The sequence below is a fragment of the Cryptomeria japonica genome, chromosome 2, assembly GCF_030272615.1.
Source record: "Cryptomeria japonica chromosome 2, Sugi_1.0, whole genome shotgun sequence".
NCBI classification, from domain to species: domain Eukaryota; kingdom Viridiplantae; phylum Streptophyta; class Pinopsida; order Cupressales; family Cupressaceae; genus Cryptomeria; species Cryptomeria japonica.
The window spans coordinates 595,687,114-595,705,425 of record NC_081406.1 but is presented as its reverse complement, the minus strand read 5'-3'; positions in this window follow the sequence as shown (position 1 = coordinate 595,705,425).

Here is an 18,312-nt window from a genome sequence, read left to right as displayed (position 1 = left end):
GCACATGGCCTACGAAATGGCGAAGATCATCCTTTCGGTAATGGTTTCAAAGGCAACAAGAAGGAAAAAGGTGTCTGTCCAAAAGGCCATGTCTTGCCGAACTCCAACCATGGTGGGACCTCCTTGCCACATCATCGTGGGGCCCAATTACACAAACATTTTTCTGCTTCGTCGCGATGTGATACAAAGGAGATTTCAAAGCTATGAAATGGTGATTTCCTTCGCCATTTCGTAGAAATGTAAAGTGCTAATGTTTCATGCGCTATGAAGTAGTAATATACAAAGTGGACCCCGCCTATTACGTGGCATGTTTCACGCCATCAGATTTTTATTAAGCCCAATTGGACGACAATGTTTTAAACCCCCATTGAGCCCTATGGAGGGATATGTGGCATGATCTCATGTGTCCATCTTTATGCAACTTGGATCATCGAAGGGTTGGAATTCAAGCTTGTAGCCCGTTAGAATTCAAATTCTATTAGACAGGGTTACAAACTGGATGGCCGATGACTAATTTCTGACCTTGTTAGTAGCCAAATCTTATCTAATTTTGATCCACCCACTCTCAAACATCTGCCATTACTCCAGAAGGGACTCTGCCAACCAATTTTAGATGCCATCTAGGGGCATTCAATACAAATTGGAGACTTTTTTGCCTCTACGGTACCATTGTAATGCAAATCGAATTAGAACCTTCTTCATCTACAGGGATTTTTTGCTTTTCCCTAGTGATAGAGATATTTTCAAATATTTTTTCACACACAATCAAATCAATTTGTCAAATTGATCCCCCCTCTGATATTTTGTAACGAGACCCTAGCTAGGTTTAGAGTTTTTAATTGGAGTTCGATTAGAGTAATGCCTAAACTACAAAAAAAAATTGTAACCTATTTTTTGGATCTTCTTTCTTTCTTCTACTAAAAACTTATGTTTCTCTATAATTTTTAAAATTGCCTTGCCTTTACATGAATAAAATTATCCATTTTGCCTTCATTCAATTTTGGCAACTTGTGTAATTTGTTTACCTTCTTGTCTAAATGCATTTTAATTATTTTACTTAGCATAGGTGATTGTGTTGAACCTTTTGTAAATGTCATTTGTGGACTGAATCAATTCCTCTTTCCATCTTGCAAGAATTCCAACCTTCATTCATTCTTAGGGTACTAGTTAGAGTAGAATTTTGTGCATGCCTTGGTGATGGGGAGGGGTGCTCAAAGAGAGTCTCACCTTGCTCAAAAGGAAGCTGAGTGATATGTTAGTGGACTCCTTTCACTCTACACTAGTATTTCAACAAACCAAAACACTCAAACTCTCTAGGAGTGCTCCTTATCAAATTGAGCTCAATAGTTGCTCAGGCATGGTTGAGATTCACAAGGGTAAATCCAACCTCAAAGCTATGCAATCCTCTAACATATACTTGTAGGGGTTGTAATAGGTGTTCTAAATATATTTCCATGTCAATCAACTAGTTTTACAATTGGTTTTCCTTCATTTCTTCATCGCTCCCTCTTTATCTTATTTTCTAGGCCTAGTAGCCTTAAAGCCCCAATTAGCCCTACGTAACCATTTTTGGGGGAATTATTCAAAAACCACTTAGAGAACCTGGAAATTTTTTTTGTGATTTGGATACCCTTTTGGATGGACTTTTTAATCCATTAGGTGAGGTATTCAGGTCTATTCGTATAGGTATGAAACCCAAAAAAGGCATTTATGAAGGGTTTTGGGACTTTGTTGTCTTCTTCAAAGGGTTTAATGTCTTCCCTACTCTGTCATACCTCAAACCTTCCACATAGGCTCTAAAAGACATTACTTACTCTTACCAACCACTTGGCATCTTCATAAATGATCTTGCATGCAAGCACATGCAACATTTCACTCATTTTCCTAACCAGGCTATGATTGAGCTCACCTAGGAAATGATGCCAAATAGCCTTTCAATGACTTCCAGGATAAAACAAAACATATTTACACTATACAAGGGCTCCATGGCTCAATTACCAAGGGTTATTGAGAAAACCTCAAGGGATTTCAAGCTAGAACCATAATTGGGCTCTTAAACCCTTGCTCAGGCTGAGAGCAATACAAAATCACTAACACACTTCAAACCTACACTAGAAACTATTACAAACACCTTTTGAGCACTACAATTACATTTACAAAGCAATCATGAAATAATAGTAGTGATATCAATCCATTAAGTATGGACTGCTGCTCAACAATTAAGAAAATGCAAACGTGAAATCTGGAAAAAGTCTTCACAATATAGTCCAACTTGCTCAAGGAGTTTTCCAACACACTTAAATTCATTCTCAGAGAATTTTATATGTCATATTAATCCTAACCAACTCTTCATCGGTTGACTAACCACTGATGTTCTCAAAAATGCAAAAAGTTGCTCAAAAGTTGCAAAATGTTCTTGAGCAACAATGACAACTTTTGACAAAATGTGCATTTTGACATTTTATGCATTGTCACACACCCTAAATCTCCTAAATGACTTAAAAACACTAAAATGACATGTCTAAATGCCAAATGAGGTGTTACAAGACATTTTACACCAAAATGCAATTTTATGCCATTTTAGGCTTACAAGGGCTCATAAGCCAAATTTGAGTAAATACACAATCTAGTTGACATTCATCCTTTAAATCCATATCCAAAACACATGTGGACCTCTGAGTATTCCATTATTCACAAACCTAATCCAAGATAAATACTAACACACCAAAATCTAGAAAATGCATTAAAAACTAGGTGCTCCTGCACCATACTCCCCCAATGAGAAAGAAGTCAAGTGACTCCTTTAGGAAATAAAGAAAGGGGAGCTCCAAGATTAGAAAAGTCTTCCTCAAGTACCCAAGTAGCCTCAGATGTTGGAAGGTGTTTCCATTTGACCAAGTGCTCCATATAGGCAGTATGCCTAGTCTTCTTGAGAACTCTAGAATCTAACACTTTCTCAGCTTGGGGAATGGTTGCAGGTGGTAAGGGAAGGTCTAAAAGTGCTTGAGAGACCTTTGAGACTCTTCTACATTCCTCTAGAAGTGTTCCCTCATACTGCACCAAATCTGCAACATTGAAGATGGGAGATAAAGCCATATCCCCGGGTAGGTCTAGTTTGTAAGCATTATCGCCATACTTCGCCAAGATTTTACAAGGTCCAATCGTCCTCATCTAAAGTTTACTAGGGACACCTTTCTAAAGCCTTGCTTTATTCAAATGAACCATGACCAAGTCACCAGCAACAAATTGTACATCCTTTCTTTTCTCATCCACTCTTTCTTTTATCTTGTGAGAGGTGTCTATTATGGCTGTCCTAACCTGCTCATGAATCTCTTGCATGGATTGAGCCATCTCCATAGCATGTCCACTATGTTGTCCTATATTTCCAACATCTTTGAGCTCCAAAAAACCTCTAGGATGAAGGTCATACATAATCTCAAAAGGACTTTTATCGGTTGATATATTCACACTGTCATTGTAGGCAAACTCATCTTGATGGATGATCTGATCCCAAGCTTTTTCATACTCCTTTGTCAAACATATAAGAAGGTTTCCAAGTGTTCTATTGACCACCTATGTTTGGCCATCTATTTGGGGATGACAGATTAAACAGAAAGACAAGTTAGTACCCAATCTCTGCCATAAAGTCTTCCAAAAATGACCAATAAACTTTGCATCTCTATCTGATACAATGTTGATAGGTAAACCATAAAGTCTAATGAATTCCTTGAAAAACAAATGAGAAATATGACTAGCATCATGAGTGAACTTACATGGAATAAAATGGGCCATCTTGCTAAACCTATCTACCATAACACAGATACTATCAAAACCTGATTTGGTTTTAGGCAAACCAACAACAAAATCCATGCTTACACACTCCCATGGATGGTTTGGAATAGGTAAAGGCTGATAAAGACCAACATTAGAAGAGGTACCCTTAGCTCTTTGGTAAACCACACATTGTTCCACATATTTCCTGATATCTGTTTACATCTTAGGCCAATAGTAGAATCTTTGGACAAGTTCCAAAGTCTTGTTCAAGCCAAAATGTCCACTTAGGCATCCATTGTGTTTCTCTTGTATCAAATTTTCTCTCATAGACCCTTCAGGTACACATATCTATCCTCCCTTAAACAAAAGACCATCTTGTAAGGTGAAATCTGCATATTCACTATGAAAATGGTTTCTAAATTCTTGACAAACCTTCTAGGCAGCAGCAAAGTATTCATCATCTTGATATAATCCCTTGAAACTATCCACTCCAAATCTCTTGAGCTGCACTTCTTGTACTGTTAGCAACCTTATACTTAATGGATCAACTACTTTATTACATTTTCCCTTCTTGTGTTTAATGGTAAAGGTATATGACTATAAATACTCTACCCATTTAATATGCCTATGATTCAACTTTTCTTGTGAATTGAGAAAGCTAAGATCTTGATTATCAGTATAAACCACAAATTCTTTAGGCAGAAATAATGCCTCCATTTCCTAAGAGATTGAACAAGTGCATACAAATCCAAATCATAAGAGGAATATCTTTTCTTGGCATCATTGAGCTTCTCACTAAAAAATGCAACCGGTCTATTGTCTTGGCTTAAAACTGCTCCAACTGCTATATTGCTTGCATCACATTCAATGGTGAAAAGATTGTCAAAGCTTGGAAGAATTAGTACTGATTGAGTAGCCACCTTTGTCTTCAAGAAATGAAATCCTCTTTGTGCTTCCTTTTTCCATTGGAACTTGGTTTTCACACCTCCCTTGATTGTATCAAGCATGGGTGCACATATATCATTGAATCCTCTGATGAGCTTCCTATAGGATTGTGCCAAGCCATGAAAACTCCTTACTTCACTTGTTGTCTTAGGTGCAGGCCTACTGATTATGGATTCCACTTTAGAGGCATCCATCTTCAAATAACCTCTTGAGATTACAAACCCAAGATATATCAACTCCAGTTTCATAAACTCACATTTCTCCAAATTGATGGTTAGTTGCTCAACACATAGTTTCCTCAATACAATCTCTATATGCTTAAGATGTTCATCTTTAAACTTGCTAAACATCAAGATGTCATATAAATAAACAATAAATTTACCAATATAGTCTTTGAGTACTTCATTCATGAGTCTCATGAATGTGGTAGAGCATTTGTGAGTCCAAATGGCATAACAAGCCATTCATAGAGTCCTTATGTGGTCTTGAATGTTGTCTTCCATTCATCACCCTCCTTGATTCTGATTTGGTGGTAACCACTCATCAGGTCTATCTTGGTGAAGTATTTAGCACCTCCTAAGCAATCCATTAAATCTTCAATCCTTGGAATGGGAAATCTATACCTGATTGTAATCCAATTTATGGCTCTAGAATCAGTGCAAAGTCTCCAAGTACCCCCCTTCTTTGGGGCCAAAATGATGGGTACTGCACATGGGCTAATGTTTTTCATTATTAGACCATTGTCCAAGAGTTCTTGTATTTGTTTATCTACCTCTTGTTCTAATCTGGTGTCATTTTATAGGTTGCCTTAATGGGCAATGAGGCTTTGGGTATGAAATCAATTTGATGGCTTATGGCATGTTGAGGAGGCAAGGTTGCTGGTGTTCCATCACTGATAATGTCCTTAAATTGATTTAGGACCTACTGCACTTCATTGGGAATGCATACTTTCTTCTCCCTACTTTCTTCTTTTGGTTTTACTACAATTGCAAACCCCACTCCTTCTCCTTCCTTGAGTGTATTAATGAACTCCTTCTCACCAACTAGTAGCACATTAGGACCCTTTGATCTGCCCTCTTCTTGGTCTCCTATGGACTGAATTTTATAGGTGATTCCATCCTTTTAGAAAGTATAGGCATTCTTCTCTCCATGGTGTATTGCTTTTCTATCAAACTGCCATGGCCTACGTAGGAGTAGGTGGCAAGCATCCATTGGTAAGATGTCACACAAGATTTTGTCCTTGTAGCCTCCTATAGTGAACTTCACCCAAGTTTGTTCATTTACGAGAACATGCTACCCCTTGTTGAGCCAAGTAACCCTATAAGGATCACTATGTGGTATTCTTTGTAGGTTGATCTTACTCACTGCTTCCTCTGACACTATGTTATCTGTGGACTCTAAATCCACCACCACTCTGCATACTTTTCCCATAATATTGCATTTTATCCTAAACAAGCATCTCCTTTGGCTAGGTTCCTCCTTAACCGGTTCTTTAATCAAGATTCCTTATCATAGGATTCTCTCCAACCTCTGAATCTAGACTCACTTCTGATGCCTTCATGTTTGCTTCATCTTCTTGAGCATAATTTACTCTCCTCTCACCTCCTTGGGATGAGGAAGACTTCTCAGGACATCTATAGGCTAGGTGTCCAAGTTGATGACAACTATAGCACTTCATTGTGACGAAATAGGACCCTCTTCCTAATCCACTAGACCTTTCTTTACTAGAGTTGCTAGACCCCCTTCCTCTATAGCTGCTCTTGCTATTGGAATACCCACTTTTCTCTACCAACTTGGATTCCCCTTGGGATATTTGGTCTACACTTCTTCCACCAAAGCTACCTCTCTGACCTCTGCCATCTCTTCACCTACCTCTGCCTATGTTTCTTTTCTCTTGTTTCTTTTTACTCTTCTCTTCCACCTTGAGTGCCAATTGAGAGCACTTATGGACAATACTAGGACATAACAAACTCAACTCTTCCTGAATATTCCATCTCAAGCCATTCAAATATCTGGCTACCTTGGTACTTTCATCTTCCACCACCTTGGATCTCAAACACAACTTTTGAAACTCTTCAGTGTAGCTGCTCACATCTAATTCTCTTTGTCTCAAGTTTTGTCATCTCTTATGTAATTTAATTTCATAGTCTTCAGGTATATATGCCTCTTTCACCTTGGCTAGCATTCCTTTCCAAGTGGCTATTGGGTTCTTACCCTCCTTTTGTCTCTCCTCTTGGATGAACTTCCACCAAGTCAAGGTTGCTCCTCGCAATCTAGATTTGGATACCTTCACCTTTTGTACCTCACTGATCCCATCACATTCAAAGTGATTTTCCAATCCTTCAATCCATTCCATGACTACTTCTGGTTCCATTTTACCACAAAAAAGTGGCACTCCTTCTAAGAATTTTCCTCCTAAGGTTTTAATGGCTCCCAAGAAAGGTTCTTCAAGTATAATAGGATCTAGTTCAGGTGTGCTATCCTCTTCTACTACTTCCTTACCCTTCCCTTCATTGACCTTGATTGTCACTTTCTTAGTCTTGTCTTCAGCTGTGTCTAGTTTTCTCTCCAACTGTTGTAATTTTACTCTGAGGAGTCTATTCTCTTCCTCTTGGTCTTCTACATTCTTTTCCAACTTTGCACTGCTCACCATCCTTAGACTATTTTCTCCTACTGACTCAGTCTCTGACATGAACTGGCTTCTTCCCAAATCTTGGTTGCTCTAATACCACTTTGATGGGGAGGGGTGCTCAAAGAGAGTCTCACCTTGCTCAAAAGGAAGTTGAGTGATATGTTAGTGGGCTCCTTTCACTCTACACTATTCTTTCAACAAACCAAAACACTCAAAATCTCAAGGAGTTCTCCCTATCAAATTGTGCTCAATAGTTGCTCAGGCATGGTTGAGATTCACAAGGGTAAATCCAACCTCAAAGCTATACAATCCTCTCACATATACTTGCAGGGGTTGCAATAGGTGTTATAAATAGGTTTCCATGCCAATCAACTGGTTTTACAATTGTCTTTCCTTCATTTCTTCATCACTCCCTCTTTCTCCTATTTTATGGGCGTAGTAGCCCTAGAGCTCCAATTAGCCCTACCTAACCAGTTTTTGGGGAATTGTTCAAAAACCACTCAAAGAACCTAGAAAGATATTTTGTGATTTGGATACCCTTTTGGATGAACTTTTGAATCCATCAAGTGAGATAGTCAAGTCTGTCCGTACAGGTACGAAACCCAAAAATGGCATTTATGAAGGGTATTGGGACTTTGTTGTCTTCTTCAAAGGGTTTATTGTCTTCCCTACCCTGTCACACCTCCAAAATTTCAGATAGGCTCTGCCACACATTACTTACTCATTCCAAACACTTGGCATCTTCATAACTGATCTTCCCTGCAAGAACATGCAACATTTCACTCATTTTCCTAACCGGGCTATGATTGAGCTCACCGAGGAAATGATGCCAAATAGCCTTTTAATAACTTCTAGGAAAAAACAAAATTTATTTACACTATACAAGGGTTCCATGGCTCGATTCCCAAGGTTTATTGAGAAAAACTCAAGGGATTTCAAGCTGGAACCATAATTGGGCTCTTAAACCCTTGCTTAGGCCGAGAGAAATACAAAATCACTAACACACTTCAAACCTGCACTAAAAACTATTTAAAACACCTTCTGAGCACTAAAATGAAATGTACAAATCAATCATGAAAGAACAGTAGTGATATCAATCCATTAAGTATGGACTACTGCTCAACAATTAAGAAAATGCAAGGTAAAATCTGGAAAAAGTCTTCACAATGTAGTCCAACTTGCTCAAGGCGTTTTCCAATCCACTTACATTCATTCTCAGAGAATTTTATATGCCATATGAATCCTAACCAACTCTTTATCGGTTTCCTAACCACCGATGTGCGCAAAAATGCAAAAAGTTGCTCAAAAGTTGCAAAATATTGTCAAGCAACAATGACAACTTTTTACACAATGTGCATTTTGACATTTTATGCATTGTCACACATCCTAAACCTCCTAGAATGACTTATAAACACTAAAATGACATTTCTAAATGTCAAATGAGGTGTTACAAGACATTTTACACCAAAATGCAATTTTATGCCATTTTAGGCTTACAAGGGCTCATAAGCCAAATTTGAGTAAATACATGATCTAGTTGACATTAATCCTTCAAATGCATATCCAACACACATGTGGACCTCTGAGTATTCCATTATTCACAAACCTAATCCAAGATAAATACTAACACACCAAAATATAGAAAATGCATTAGAAACTAGGTGCTCCTGCACCACTTGAGTAGTCCTATTGATGTTTTGTGTAGTTATAGGCAGGGAGGTTCACATATTCAATCCAGGTGCAAACACTTGCATCTCAGATTGGAAAGGAAGTCAACCTTCTTTGAAGATTTAGCCTGAAGCATGCAAGGTCCCACACTCGGAGGTTTTTTCAATGTGTCACAAGGTTGATGATCAAAGGTTGTTCATCAAGCGGGCTGACTTTTGTAACAACAGTTTCTTTTGTGTTTAATTTTATGTTTTATGCTTATTAGGATTCAAACTAACCATTGACCTTTGTAGTGATTTTTCCTTGGTTTAGGTACCGCATGGGTATCAAGGATGTCGGGGTCAAGAGACTACCAAGAAATCCCTTTTTATTGTGATAGCATGTAATGACACTCTCCCCTATATGTGTCCTAGTACCTTAGCATTGTTTTTATGATAGCCTTTGGTGTCTTTGAGCTTATGGTTGAGCCTTGTATTGTGTATTTGGTTATGTCCTTTGTGGCTCATTTTTAGTTGTGGTTGTAGTCCACAAGAGATTCACTAGCTAGGAAATATTATATCAAGTGCATTCATATTATGCGGTTTAATATCCCAAAAAATTGGGTGCAATATATTGCCTATCGATGAAATAAGGGGGTTTTTAATCCCAGCTATGAAAAAATACAATATTTGGTACAAATAGGGGGCTTTTAATTCAGGCTGTGTACTAGGAGGGAGTGATAAAAAAGGAGTTTAGGGAAATATTTTTTTAAAATAGGGGAATTCTTTAGTATGTCATGAATGCACGTGCTATAACCCAGGTTCCCTAAGTGAAGCCCCCATGTTGTAGTCTATGTTTATGTTCTTTGGACGTTAGGTGTCAGCTTAGGTTTAGAGTGTGTGTGGGACCTAATTATTAGCAGCAAGCAAGAAGGAAGACTGAGAGAGGGGGGTGAATCATTCTTCACAGGATACATAAACTTAATCACAAAAATAGATCTGATAAACTACAGCAAATTAACAACACAACACACAACACCAAAAATTTTGACGTGCAAAACCCGGTTAAGGGAAAAACCATGGTGGGAACCTACCCATAGTAAGTTAATAATTTGTAGTATCATGTGAAAATATTACAATGGAGAATGCACAAGAATTTAGGCATACTCCCTAGAACTCATTGCTCAAATATAATGGCTCAGAAGGCTACAAACCTCAGTGAAGTCTCACTGACTGACAATAAGATTCGGACTACAATCTGAAAGAAATAAATTGAAGAAATAGTATCTCCAAATGCCTGATTATAGTTCCAGTTAAGTTCAATTGTCTTCTCTACAACACCAATCTCTCCATAATCACAACAGTGAAAAATAGATCACTGGATCTCATGCAATCCTCTCTCTAATAATGCAGATGCACCACCAATACCTAAATTACATGAATATATCACCTATATATATAATTCATCAACCTTGATAACAAGGTCGGCTAAACCCTCAACCCTCAATTAAAAAATCACATCACACGATAGAAATATTGACCACCAGACCAATATAATGATTTACATAGCATAACATGGACCTAATTCAAATTCCCGAATGCACAAATCCATCGTAAATCATGCCAAGATCAACCGCAACATGCTACACCACCCAAAATACTACATAACACGCAAATCATCACCGGTTGAAGAAAACCACCAAAAAATTGCACAAAGATCAATTTAGATCACCCAAAAAAATAGGACACAACTAGGAAACACCAACAATCATGTTAAGATCATCAAAAAGAGCTGCACCAACACCACTTATCAAACCTTCATCGATCAACATCTAAAAGCTCATAAACACAACCAATTAGCAACTGTCACGAAGAAAGATAACTTGCGGAGCACCAAATCATGAACCATCTAAAATGAAGATACACATGACCATCCCAAACAACATCCCAAAATATCGGCACATGATTTGATCACACCAGAATATACCGAAGGGAATACTGAGCTCTACAAAACCATGATCAACAAAACAACACTACAGACCAGATCATAAGATCTTCCCAATATACAAACACCAGAGTAATACACATGAATATGTTGACATCAATGGCAACAAAATATCCTAGCAGAAACAATGGATAACAATATCCAACAATCTCCCCCTTTGGCATTGATGGCAACATATGAATGTGAAAAATAGTCAATGCAAAGAAAGAACCTTTGATTGCTTTTCTATCCACATATTCGATGTTGAATTCACTTAGAATCATAACCCATTTAGCTAATCTTCCAGTGAGTGTTTCCATATTGAGAAGATATTTTAGTGCATCTATCCTTGCGATGAGCTTAGTTTTATGGGTTAGCATGTAATGTCTTAATTTCTACGAGGCAAAAACCACAACAAGACATGCATTGCTCAATTGATGTGTAGTTAATCTCATAGCTAACCAAAGTATGACTAATGTAATATACTTCTCTTTCTTTTCCTTCATTGACCTAGTGTGCCAAGAGTGCCCCCAGTGCTATTTGTGTAGCTGATATGTATAGTAACAAGGGTTTTCTTGGAATTGGCAGCATCAAAACTATTGGATTTAGGAGATAATCTTTGAGTATCTGAAAAGCTTGCTGACATTTATCATACCACTTGAATCTGATGTTTTTATGGAGTAGATGTTAAAAAGGATGACATTTATCTGTAAGTTGAGCAATGAATCTTCGTATAGACTGGAGTCCACTGCAAAGACTGAAGTTGACTGATATTGTTTGGTGGTGGCATTTCTAATATAGCTCTTACTTTTACTGGATCAGCTTGAATTCCTCTTTTTGAGATAGTGTATCCAAGGAGTTTCCCGAAGGTTACTCCAAAGATACATTTCTTAGGATTTAATCTAACTTTGTATTTTTCTAACCGATCAAAGATCACTAAAAGGATGTCCAAATGTGTTTCTATTTCTAATTACTTACCCAGGATTTCACCAACATATTCTTCCATAGTAACATTCACAAGACCATGAAATATGGTGGTCATAGCTCTCTAGTATATGGTACCTGCATTTTTTAGTCTGAAGGGCATAACATTCCAATAGAAAACTCCCCAAGGACAAGTAAATGTTGTTTTGTGCTAATCTTCTGGTGCTATTTTTATCTGGTTGCAAATGGAAAATCCATCCATCAAAGATAACATTGCATGACCAGTTGTAAGATACAATATCAAGTCAATATTTGGCAATAGAAAGTCCTCTTTAGGAAAAGCTTTGTTGATGTCTCAAAAATATGTACATATTCTGATACTATGACCTGGCTTGTTGACAGGTTCTAAGTTAGAGATCCACTCGGGGTAATCAATTGGTCTTATGAATCCAACATCCAACAGTTTCTAATAATTCCACTTGTGGATGCATTTTCCTTAACTTCTGTTTCATTGGCTTTGATCCTAGTGTAATTGTCAAATGGTGTATAACTAGATCAGGATCTAATCCAACCATATCTGCATATGACCATGCAAAATTGATTTGTCATTCTACGAAGAAACTTATGAACTTTGACCTTTCTTTTTCTGTTAAGGATTGTGCTAAGAATATGTTGTGCAAAATCTCTTCTATACCAATGTTTGTTTTGATAGTTTCCTCCACCAAGATGGATGATTTCTCTTCATATGATGGCATCAAGAGAATATCAAGCCTTCCATCTTTAGGTGCCTCAGAGAGGTTTTCACCCTCAGATACCTCCTTTCTTTTTATTTTTTTAGAGTCAGACATCGCTACAGTGTGGTTTTCACCATAAGACCCATGATTTGTTTTTATTTTTATATTTGTGTGACTAGAAGGCCCAACACCCTCACCAAAGTATGCCACGCTATTGAGCTCTATAGTGTACCCCACTTTATGGTCCCCATGTGGAAGATCATCTCGTATGCCCAAGTAGTCTATGAAAGAATCATCATTTTCAAATGTGTCTAGATGTAAAGGTTCTTTTTGGTCCCAATCAATGAGTTGTGGGTGAACAAGGGGAATGCCATCAATGTTTTCAAAGTCAACATGAGTAAGGGTAAATATACAATTATCTTCAGGTATGTCAAGGTGATTGTCGAGGTCATCACTAGCACTCTCCTCATCTGTCTCAATCGTAAACAAATCCAAATGGACATCACTATAAGTGCATTCAACAATGGGAGTCCTCACTCTACTTGATTTTGACTTAGAACCTAGAAACGAGGATTGTTTGGGATCCTTAGAAGTTTTTTCTTTATCCTCTTCTTTTTGTGGTGCAAACTCTGAAGTAGTTTGACCAACCCTAAATTTTCTACTAAAATTTTCTTCCTCTATGGGTTCACCTGGTACTCTGAATGTTTCGATGAGCTCGTAATCACTAGATTATTTGTCTAAACCCCATTCCCATTTATTGGAATCGATGGAGTAGCATTTTTCTTGTTGATCAATAGAGTCCATGATTTGCAATGCTTCTTTAGATTTGTGAGTACCAAACTAAAAAGGTATGAAACCAAGTCATTTGGAGTGCTGATTTTTTAATGTCAATTCTGGTTACAAAGGTTGAGTAATTCCTTCTTTTATTAAGCCAAGAGGGCTCTTACCATCATATCCATTTTTTTGCAAGATCTTGAATCCTTTACCATATTTTTCACATGGTATCTTGATGTAATCTTGTGTATCCTCTTCAAGTTATTTATAAATAATTTTGTATAAGTCCTCTTCTTCCATCTCACCCCACTTTTGGAATATAGTAGGATCCCATTTTAGTGTAATGATAGATACTCTTTTAGAAGGATGTGGCTGTCCATACTCTTTTGGATAATCCATTACTTGTCTTAGATACATAGTTTGATTTAAAGTGTACCTGCCCATGCCTTTATCCTGATATTTCACTTTAATCTTGCCTTATTTTGATGTTGAAGGTTTTAATGATTCGGGATCAAAAAATGTCGATGGTGGAGTTGCTTCTCTATTGATTGGTATTATTGTTTCCAATTTTGACCATAGACTATTGCAATAAATAAATGGATTCGGGTCACCAATAATGGTCACTTCAACTCCATTTTGTGGGAACTTGATACATTGATGATATGTAGAAGGAAGAACTCTCATTTCATGAATCCATGGGTATTCCAAGAGTATATTGTATGTGAGATCTAAATCAAGGACCTGACATACCACATCCTTCGTAACTGGCCCAACTTTGAGAGGTAAGGAGGTTGTGCCCTTGGATGAGTGCTCTTCGTCATCATATGCCTTTATGGTGATTGTATGTGCAGAATTCACAATATTTTCAAAATATCCCAATTGCTTAAGAGTATTCAATGTACAAATGTTTAGACCTTCTCCTCCATCTATCAAGACACTTTTTATTTGGTTTTTTATGGAAAAATGGCTTCAATATGTAGAGGTGCATTATGAGGCTGGGTTACAGATGCATCATCTACTTTTGTGGATGTAAGGCTAGGCAAAATAGAAAGGTATACCACCATGGCTTGAAATGGATCCACATTCAGATTAGTGGGTACAAAAGTCTCTCTCAAAGTCTTATCAAGGATGGCTTTATGTGTTGGGATATGTGTAAGAGTTCAAGGATAGAAATGAGGGCGGGTGTCTTCCCTAACTGATCTACAAGTTCATACTAATTCTTTGTGGATGAAGAGGTTGTGGTCTTGGATGGAACACCTTGCAAGGTGACATTACCTCAATGGGTTGTGACATTGCATTTGAAGGTTTCATGTTTGGAAGATGAGAAAGATGATCCAATTCCTTTCAAAACAACTTTACTCCTTTGGGTAGCACCTTCAGGACTTTTTTCCATGATGATGATGGTAGAAACATGACTATCTATTGAGATATGAATAATAATAGAATCATAAATCATAGGGCATCTTGGTATAATTAGCTTGATTATCTTTAGTTTTGGCTTTTCCTTTGTCATGTTTAGAAAATAGCTCCTTAAACATTGCATACTCTTCATTAGACGTGTGACCAAAAACTTGTATGTCACCTTTGTCTATGAGATCTTGTATGATATTCTCCAATCTATGACAATTTCTAGTTAGATGCCCTTTACTCTTGTGATACTCACAATATTCATCATCATTCCACCAATTTGGTTTTACTTTTGGCTCATATGGTGGATTATACGGTAGTTTTACGAGCTTGTTTGCCATTAACTTCTTGAATGTTGTTTCAATTAGTTCTCCCAATGGAGTGTATTTTCTTCGGGGGTTTTATTACCTTTGATTGTTCACTTGATCATTCGTATTAGAAGAACTTGAACTAGGGAAAGTAATTTTAGGTTTCACAACATTTGCATCTAATACCTTGTCATTGACCGTATTATTGTTCTTGTTCCAAAAGCGAGGTTTGTCTTTCCAATTTGATTCCTCTTTGTTCTCCTTGAATATCTTAATGAAACCTTGTTCAAAAAGAACTTTGTTTGTTGTCATTCCTTTCTCAATGACCTCCTTGAAGGTAGGAAAACATTCTTTTCTTATCTCATATCCAATATCCTTGTTGACGTTTTGAGTAAACATTTCTACCATTTTGTTTTTTGGGATATCACAAGAGCATCGACTAGAAAAACCTCTCCATCATTGTAAAAATTAAGAGAAGGATTCCCCATTTTTCTTCTTAGTATTGCACAAGATAGCTACCGACACATTTGTTTCAATGTTGTATGAGAATAATTGTATAAAATCCTTAGGTAGATCACTCCATGTCTTAATTCCAAGTGGAAGTTGGGAGAACCATTCCATTGCTTGTTTGCCTAAGCTTTGTGGAAATAATCTCATCAAGTATATTTCTTCTCCTACTACCTCAATGTAAGTTGTGAAAAACTATCTTATGTGTGCCTTAGGATCCCCTTTGCCTTTGTACTTATCAAATTTTGGTGTCACAAAATGTGGAGGGAATGAAGGCATTGGAATGATTCTATCAAATGGGTAAGGACATATATCCTTCATTTTATACCATTTCTTTGGTGTATTCATATCTTCCATTTTCTTTTGCAAATCCTTAATCTATTGTTGCAAGTCATTCCTGGGTGGTGTCTTTTCTCCTTGAGGCAGCCCCATGCCTGAGCCACTAGACGAAGGAGGAGGGACATATTTTTAGCTTGCATATGGACCACTTGGTATGGTATTGAAATGAGGAGCACTAGGGCTAGGTTTATACATGTCATAACCCTGAAAATGGGAGGTTTCATAAGAGTAATATTGAGTATTGCCCCCAGATTTGACACGGGGTTCCCCCGAGTCATGATTTTGAATATTTGCTTGAGTATAATTATGCGCATTGGTATTATCTTGGGTATCATCATGGTCATGCATGGTGTTAGTTCTTCTCCATAATAAATGACGACTATGAGGTTGTTCATGAGAGGTTTTATCATAACTAAAATGAGAATGAGTGTATGTGTTCAGAATTTTAGGTTTTTGAAATAGGGAAGAAGGTGACTCAAGCATGAGACACTCTTTCTTATTACCACCATTATTAGGCCTCCTTTGTCTTGTATTGACTTGATTTATTTGATTTGTATCATACTCCAAAATTTGTGACATATCAAAATCATGGGGTAATCTCGTTCCACTTTGTGCCATGACTTGTAGAAAATATTGTCTATCCCTCTTCATAATTTCTTGAACCAATTTATTAAAATGGGGATCCATGATAGTTTCTTCAACTTCTATAAAATCCACAAATGGATTGTTATTGTCATCATCATTGTTGTTACTATTGTTGTCATTGTTTGGTATATTACTGTGATTGTCAAATGGATTGTAAAATTCATCTCCATCAAACTCATAAGTACTCATGATTAAAGACCTTAAAGCTTCTTCGGCTTCTGCTCTAGACCTTTGTGAATGGGTTTCAACCATAGACTAAAGTCTTGACCAAAATAAAAGGTAGGATGAAGATGCAAAGACTATGGAAGACCAAGAGGTGTATGAAATGTAGATGATTCTAGGGTAAACTTGCAATGTCCAAGAGTGTAAGACCAAAGTTTGTATGTTTTTAGAGTAAGGTGTGGTTTCCAAAGAGATGATGGATCTCTTGATGAGGTAAGTTGACCTTGAATCAAGAAGACTAAATGAGACCCTAAGATGATAGATCTTGATACAAGAATCACCTAGTGTTGTGTTGTAGTATGTTTACAAAGTTTGATAAGGACAAGCATAGTAACCTTTTGACTCAAATTTAGAAAATATGTATGACGGCAATGCAAGTGAAGGAATATTATTGATTGTGTGACTAAGACAGGATGACTAAAAAATGAAGCCCTATAGGAAACAACCTTAGAACCTCTTCAAATCTGAAAACTTAAGTCCCTTTTGTTCTCGAGATTTTTTTGTAATCTCTCAAATGTGAACGCGGATGTAGTTTTAACAAACCTAGTCATGATTTATGATCCCAGATGTAGTTATAGTAAACACAAACATAGTTTTCTGGTAATTCTACTCTACACAAATGTGATTTCTCAACACAGACATGGTTTAAACTGATAGAGACACGGTTTCTAAAAATGTGACAATTTCTTGCTAATATTTTGTTGTAGGCCACAGATGCAATTTTGTACTACGTAGATGCGATTTATGAACACATGTGATTTTAACATTCATAGATGTGTTTTCTGATACTTTGTGCAATTTTGGCAAATTGTGAAGTTGTTTAATGTGACCAAATCTCAATATTTTTTGACTCTTTTCATGGCAAGATGACACAATAACAGTGAAGACTCAATGTTTGAAAGTGTTTTGTCCAAGGGATCAAAAATGTTTCCAAATGTGAAGTATGATGTGAAATTTTTTTGCATACACTTGAAAACATGGTAGACACAATTTTTCTTTGTTTTGTTTGAAAATGTTTGAGTGTTTTTTATCATGCAAGTACAAATCGTAGGGTTGGCCAAGACAATAGTTGTTGAGTCTCACTTGGGGGGCTACCCCAAGCTATGCAATTCAGAGCATATACTTAGATGATTCACCCCATTGGCTCCACCCTCGACACTCACTTTTTTGGGGCAACCAAGCATGAGTCCCCATGAAAAATCCTCGTGGTGAACTTTGTATCTTTACTAAGAACTGTAAGAATGTGAGTCACTTCAGAGGTCCAACCTCCTGTGCCAACAACTAGAAGATTTTTGGCTTCTAACACAAAAAGTGTCTAGTAAGGGAATCTGTTTGGGTGGCTATAATCAACAATGTATTATGCTCTATTAAATTGAAGGCCTCCCAACCTATAGAGGTTACACTCTACAAGGTTTATGGGGAGTCATAACATCGTTATAGCAGCATGTAACACCCGTTGCTTGCAACTTTC